Raw genomic sequence first — 7926 nt, forward strand, 5'->3', positions numbered from 1 at the left:
TTCTCTGTCCTATAGGGTCCCTATGAGTCGGAATTGACTTGATGGCAACAGGTTTTGGGCTTCTAGATGAGTTCCATGGCAATGGGAGGACAGTGAAAAATAGTCTAGAGGATTGGACTGTGAACCATCTACAGGTCTAGGATTGAACTCTCAGTCCAAGAAGCCCCGGCTTCCAAACAGTTCCACTCCAATTTATGCAGAATAAAGCCTGCATATGTTTGTCTGTTTGCCCAGGGTTTTCCAGAACATCTGTCCATTAGGATTTGTTTGGCTGCATGTAACAGACACTCGTCTACAATGGCTTAACCAAAGATAGAGCCAGGGTTGGAGTAGCTGTTAAAGGAAGACAACAAATGCCCAGGCTCCATTTAGCTACTTGCTCTACCCTCCTTCTTGCTGTTGTTAGGTGCGGTTGAGTTGGTTCCAACTCGTAGTGACCCTATGCACGACAGAATGAAACACTGCCCGGACCTACACCATCCTCACAATCATTTTTATGTTTGAGCCCATTTTGCAGTCACTGTGTCAATCTATTTTGTTGAAGGTCTTCCTCTTTTTTGCTAACCCTCTACTTTACCAAGCATGATGTCTTTCTTTAGGGACTGGTCCCTCCTGATGACATGTTCAAAGTACGTGAGACTAAGTCTCAACATCCTCGCATGCTGGTGATTGAAAATACCACGCCTTTGGTCAGGCGCACATAATCCTCACAGTGACATCTTTGCTTTTTAACACTTCAAAGAGGTCTTTTGCAGAAGGTTTGCCCTCCTTATCATGTGCCCTTAATCCTCGTAAGTTCAGTATGGCTGCTATGGTTCCAGGCACTGAATCTATGTTCCAGAAAAGAAGAAAAAGGGAAAGGGCAAGTGTAGTAAAAAGCAAAGGTCACTTGTCAACTAAACCTGTCTCTTTCTATCAGGAAAACAATGTTGTTGTTGTTGGGTGTTCCCAAGTCAATTTTGACTCATAGTGTCCCCATGTGACAGAATAGAGCTGCTTCATAGGATTTCCTAGGCTGTAATCTTTACAATCAAATGCAGAAATTATCAAATAATATCATTAATATCATAAAGAAGTAAAATTTTGCTGAAGATCATTCAAAAGTGGCTGCAGCAATACATCCACAGGGAACAGCCAGAAATTCAAGCTGGATTCAGAAAAGGACGTGGAACCAGGAACATCAATGCTGATGTCAGACGGATCCTGGCTAAAAGCAGAGAATACCAGAAAACTATTTACCTGTGTTTTATTGACTATGCAAAAGCATTCGGCTGTGTGGATTATAACAAATTATGGATAACATTCCAAAGAATGGGAATTCCAGAACACTTAATTGTGCTCATGCAGAACCTGTACATAAATCAAGAGGCAGTCATTCTAACAGAACAAGGGGACACTGCATGGTTTAAAGTCAGGAAAGGTGTGTGTCAGGGTTGTATACTTTCACCATACTTATTCAATCTGTATGCTGAGCAAATAATCTGAGAAGATGGACTATATAAAGAAAAATGGGGCATTAAGATTGCAGGAAGACTTCATTAACAACCTGCGTCATGCAGATGACACAACCTTGCTTGCTGAAAGTGAAGAGGACTTGAAGCAGTTACTAATGAAGATCAAAGACTGCAGCCTTCAGTATGGATTACACCTCAATACAAAGAAAACAAAAATCCTCACAATTGGACCAATAAGCAACATCGTGATGAATGGAGAAAAGATTGAAGTTGTCAAGGATTTCGTTTTGCTTGGATCTACAATCAACACCCATGGAAGCAGTGGCCAAGAAATCAAAATACGCATTGCATTGGGCAAATCTGCTGCAAAAGACCTCTTTAAAGTGTTAAAAAGCAAAGATGTCACCTTGAAGACTAAGGTGTGCCTGACCCAAGCCATGGTGTTTTCAATTGCCTCATATACATGTGAACGCTGGACAGTGAATAAGGAAGACAGAAGAATTGATGCCTTCGAATTATGTTTTTTGTGAAGAACGTTGAATATACCATGGACTACCAAAAGAATGAACAGATCTGCCTTGAAAGAAGTACAGCTGGAATGCTCCTTAGAAGCAAGGATGGCGAGACTTTGTCTCACATACTTTGGACATGTTATCAGGAGGGACCAGTCCCTGGAGAAAGACATCATGCTTGGTAAAGTAGAGGGTCAGTGAAAAAGAGGAAGACCCTCAAGGAGATGGATTGACACAGTGCCTGCAACAATGGGCTCAAGCATAACAATTGTGAGGATGACGCATGACTAGGCAGTGTTTTCGTTCTGTTGTACATAGGGTCACTATGAGTCAGAACCGACTATATAGCACCTAACAACAACGACAATCTTCACAGGTCTTTCTCCTGCGAAGCAGATGGGTGGGTTCAAACTGTCAACTTTTTGGTTAGCAGCAAAGCAGTTCACAATTTTGCCACCGGGACTCCTTTTCCCAGAGCATCCTCTAGTAGACTTACACTTTTTTGGCCAGAAATGGATCACATGGGCCCCTAAGGGCACCCAAGCAATGTCTGTAAGGAGTCTGGAGAGGTGAGCACTTTTAATTGGGCACAGTGCTGCCTCAAACAAAGTGGGGGTTCTGTTAGTAATAAAGAAGGGGAGAGGAATTTTTGTAGGCTACAGTATTTAATGCAACAGAGGGCACACAATATTGGTGACATATGAAAAAATATTGTATTTTTTAACTTATAATTATGCCTTTATTTTAGTATCTATTACAGAAATGACTAGTATATTAAGCTTGCGATTTTACACATATTTTTGTTTATAATGACATTAAGGAAAATAGAAAGTCAAGAAGGTAAATTGACTTAAAAATGTTAAGTACAATTGTACTAGTGGTTTGTGGATATAATACGTTACTTAAGTTACTATAATTTGGGAAATGCTGGAATGAATCCTTTAGATTTCCCAGAATATGCTCAGCCACTTCACTTTTCTGTCCCTTTGCATAAATATTTGTCCTTCTGAAATAACCTTGCTTATGAAGACCCTAAACAAGATGGTTTGACACAGTGTCTGCAACAATAGGCTCAAACACAGCAATGATTGTGAGGATGGCACAGGACCGGGCAGAGTTTCTTTCTGCTGCACATAGGATTGCTATGCATTGGAACCGACTCCATGGCACCAAACAAAAGCAACACAGTATGTTTTCCTAAGTGCCTTCCAAACTCTTTCCAAATGTCACCTCCTCTGTGATGCCTTCCCTGAAGTCCCCAGCTGCTTAGTCCCTCCTCTGCATTTCCTCTAAAACTTAGTATATATCTGTATTTGATCTTATCTCCTTGTGTTAGTCAGCCTTGTCTGCAGTAATGCTGCATAACAATCTCCAAATCTCAAATGCTTACAAATACAAATATGTATTTCTTGCTCGTTTTGCCTGTCAGCAGCTGTGGGACGAAGGCTGGGGCTCTGCCGAGGCTGGGGTTGAGTATGGGTCTGATCTGCATATTTTCTCACTCAAATACTCAGGCTGAAGGAGCTACCCCTCAATCAGGAATGTAAAGTTCTCGTGATAAGGGATGGAAACATAAGAAAAAGTTTGGAGAAAATTTGCAATACCTCTTAAAACTTCTGCTTGGTTCTGGTCAACCACCATTCCCATCCATAATTCCATGCTGTTGTTAGGTACTGTTGAGCCGATTCTGACTCATAGCGACTCTATAGGACAGACTAGAACTGCCCCACAGGGTTTCCAAGGAGAGGCTAGTGGATTTGAACTGCTGACCTTTTGGTTAGCAGCTGAGCTCTCAACCACTACGCCACCAGGACTCCCTTAGATAATTCCATAGACTAAAGCAAACCATGTGGCCAAGCTTAACATCAAGTAGACTCAAGTAGACTTCTCCCATGAGAAAGTGAGAGTGAATGTTTGCTGAATAATAATACAATCTTCCATACTCCTGATGTTGTAATGATTTATCTACACCCCCATCTTTGTCAGTAGACTAAGCTCTTGAAAGGCAAGAACTATGTGTAGTGGACATTTATCATGGTCTTTGGGGATTTCTACCCCAAGTTAAAATCCAGAAGCTCACTTTACCAGATTACCTTGCAGCTAGGGCAGTTAGGCTTGTGACCTCGGCTCCTCCAATCAGATGAATTCATGGAGATTTCAGTTCAGAGGTAGTATCCTAAAGAAATGCATGTGAAAGCTGGACAATGAAAAATGAAGAAAGAAAAAGAATTGATGTATTCAAATTGTGGTGTTGGCAAAGAATTCCCCAAGGCCATGATAAATGTCCACTACACATAGTTCTTGCTTTAATTAAAAATGTGGTCCCCAAAATTTTGCAGGGATCTAACCCAGTCTGGACACCCTCTCTGGAATGGCTACATAGAGTCCTATGGTGTGTCTTTTGTCAAAGGGTTTAAGAGACATTTATCAAACACTCAATTTGATGCAGTCATTTAACACTTCTTATCATATCCTCCCCCAGTTCTCATTTCATCGTGTAAAGTTTTATCTTTCTCCTTGAATGATCTCTAGGGGGTTAGAGGACTGGAAAAGCTTTTAAGAATATTGTTTCAGTAGCTCTTTAGGAAAATGGCTCTGAAATAACTCAGGTGGTATTTTTAAATCATTGCTTAGTGAATTAACCCTTCAGCTGCCTTCAGATAAGAGGAGCATTTTTAATTCCATTTTTCTGGTTTTCTTCTCCAAGATCAAATACCCAGAGTAAAGTCAGAGTGAATCCTGTAATACTCTGGATGATTATCACTCAGGTCAACATTCGTGCAGCATCTTAAAATATATTAAAAAAAAATTTCAGCTGATTTTATTGATGTTGGGTAGCAATTAGCAGGAGAAAGAAATGCAAAGCAGGTTACAAGCTGTGTGATTTGTATTGATAGGTCTCACTGCAGGGCTGTTCCTCCTAAAAAATACTCAGCTAAAGAAACTTGGCTCTTTCATGTAGACTGCCAGTCCCTTCTCTGTCCTTCCTGTTCCAGTTCTGAGTTTCCTTCTTGGTCTTTTCTGTTCATTGGGGCAGGAAAGAAGGTAACATTGGCAAGGACAGATGAGTGCCAGCACTGAGTAGATGCCAAGTTGTTGTTGTTGTTGTGTGCCCTCGAGTCGATTCTGACTTACAGTGACCCAATGTGTTAGAGTAGAACTGCCCCATAGGGTTTCCTAGGCTGTAATCTTTTTGGGAGGAGATTGCCAGGTCTTTTTTCCCATAGAGTGGCTAGTGGATTCAAACTGCCGACCTTCTGATTAGCAGCCGAGTGCTTAACCATTGTGCCACCAGGGCTTCTTAGGTGCTGAGTAGGACACACGTGATATCACTCTATCTTCACAATCACCATTGTGGACCCAGTTGAAAGGTGATGAAGCTGAAGCTTGGAGTAGTTTAGTGACTGGCCATTGAGCAGTAGATTTGAGATTTGAACTTCCTGTGCAGTGCTAATTATATTAGACCATGGGACCATATGCCCAAACATAGCCACCCAGCTGAGGGACATCTGCACTTTAAAACTCAAGGATGAAAATCCTTCAAAGCACAGGGAGATGAAGGCAAAAGTCTGGACCAGAGGCAGAGGCATCTCCTCTGGGCATGTTAACCTGCAGGCAGGGCACAGGCAGACTTCTACTTTGACCACACCTAAGACCAGTTGTTCGAGAGAGCGGCTCTCTGGGAGAAAGATGTGGCAAGTCTGCTTCCATAGAGATTTACAGTCTCGGAAACCCTATGGGGTCGCTATGAATCAGAATCCACTTGAAAGCAGTGGGTTAAGACCAGCTCTGGATGCTTTCTGAATATGTGAATACTCTGAGTCTCTCTTTTGATGTCAGAATGTTTCATCCGAGGCAGGGCAAGACGGTGGAGTAGTCAGACGCTTCTGGTGGTCCCTCTTACAACAAAGACCCCAAAACACAAGTGAATCAATTATACATGACAATCTAGGAGCCCCGAATATCAAAGCAAAGTTGAAGAATTGGACTGAGTGGCAGGGGAGGGAGAGAGACGGTACAGAAACAATGAGTTGCCAGACCTGACCAGTGGTAGCTAGAGCCCTTCAGGCTGGATCATCTCCTGGTGCTCGATGAGGTAAGTAGCAGTGCTCAGGAGGCATTTTCCACATCAGGAAAAACTCAGTGGCGGAGAGTCTACTGGGCCATCTAGAACCAGTGAGAAGCAGCCCCCAATCAGCAAAAGATAACTACTTTCATCTGGCCTACCACGCAGATCAAAAACACCCCGCTTAGGGAAAAAACCTCTCTCCCATTTACCACCCTACTCCCTGCTCTGCACTGGGTCTGGGATGGCTCCAGCGATTGCCAAATCCCCTGGGCTGGAAGTAGGACCGGTCACATGCCCTGAGCCTTTCTTCCGGCCTTGGAGAGGGAAAATTAACAAACAGGGAAGAAAATAAGCTGCCGGCTCCCCTAAGCCAGGAACTCAAGGTAGGCACAGATCCTTTGCCTAGGCACAGACATAAGGGGTCCACGGACTTCAAGTGCCTTTCCCCCTGCATAGAATTTTGTGGGCCCATTTCAACAGCTTAGGCCCTCGTTACCACAGTATAACAGGGTATATACCTGAAATCTAACTTCAACTGTTTCAGCTGTGAAGTGGCAGGTTCGTGACATTTGACACTGCTCAGCCCATTAAGCAGGGTCTTAACCTACCCACATCAGGGGCCTGAGGACTGGTGGCTCCATACACGCTACCTAGCCCCCTGCGACAGGGGCCCAAGAATAAGAGGTGCCCCCCAGTCCTTACAGCCAACAGCAATGGGTGCTCATAGTCCAGCTGCAAAACCCACCCACCTATGCACCCTAGGGAACAGGGCTACATTTTCCTCCCAGACACTTAGGGGCAGCTGTTGGTCCCCTGCCTTGCTCAGTGTGTGTCCCCCTGCTGCAGCCAGATACCTGTGCCAACACCAATCACCCATGCCTGTCTAGGACTGTAGGTGAGAGCCTGCACCACACTTGTGGCCGACTACCTGGACACCTGAGCTGAATCCATACAGAAGAAGTGGGCAGACTCCTGGGCTCATATACTTAGTGGCAGGTCTGGCCAACAGGTGGCAGGACAGAGCTTCAGGGATGCCAATGATTGGGTAGCTCACACGAGCAGCCCATTTGGGCATAACAAAACAAAACAAGAAGCTAGGACACAGTAAGCAAACATAAACTAAATAAATAAAATGACTTATTGATGGCTCAGAGACAACAGTCAATATCAAATCACATAAAGAGGCAGACCATGATGGCTTCAGCAAGCTCCCAAAATAAAGAATGAAGAAATTTTCCACAGCAACAGAATTTCTTGGAATTACCAGAGGCAGAATACAAAAGATTAATATACAGAACTCTTCAAGAGATCAGGAAGGGAATCAATCAAAACGCAGACCATGCAATAGAGGAACTTAAGAAGATTAGAGAAAAGCGTAATGACAAACTTAACAAGCTGCAAGAATCTATACAGAGGCAGCAATAAAAAATCCAGAAGATTAACAATAAAATTTCAGAATTAGACAGCTCAATAGAAAGTCATAGGAGCAGAATTGAAGCAAATGGAAGTCAGAATTAGTAAGGCTGAAGATAAAGCTCTTGACACCAATTTATCTGAGGAAAAATCAGATAAAAGAATATTTAAAAAATGAAGAAAACTCTAAGAATTATGTGGGACTCTATCAAGAGGAATAACCTACGAGTGACTGAAGTACCAGAATAGGGAGGGGATAACATAAAATACAGAGAGAATTGTTGAATATTCTTAAGGTAGAAAACTTCCCTGATACCGTGAAAGATGAAAAAATACCTATCCAAGATGCTCCTCGAACTCCACATAAGGTAGATCCCAAATGAAAGTCACCAAGACATATTACAATCAAACTTGCCAAAACCAAAGATAAAGAGAGAATTTTAAGAGTGGCTAGGGATAAACAAAAAGTCATCTACAA

This window comes from Trichechus manatus, unplaced genomic scaffold, assembly GCF_000243295.1.
Source record: "Trichechus manatus latirostris isolate Lorelei unplaced genomic scaffold, TriManLat1.0 scaffold00034, whole genome shotgun sequence".
Lineage (NCBI taxonomy): Eukaryota > Metazoa > Chordata > Mammalia > Sirenia > Trichechidae > Trichechus > Trichechus manatus.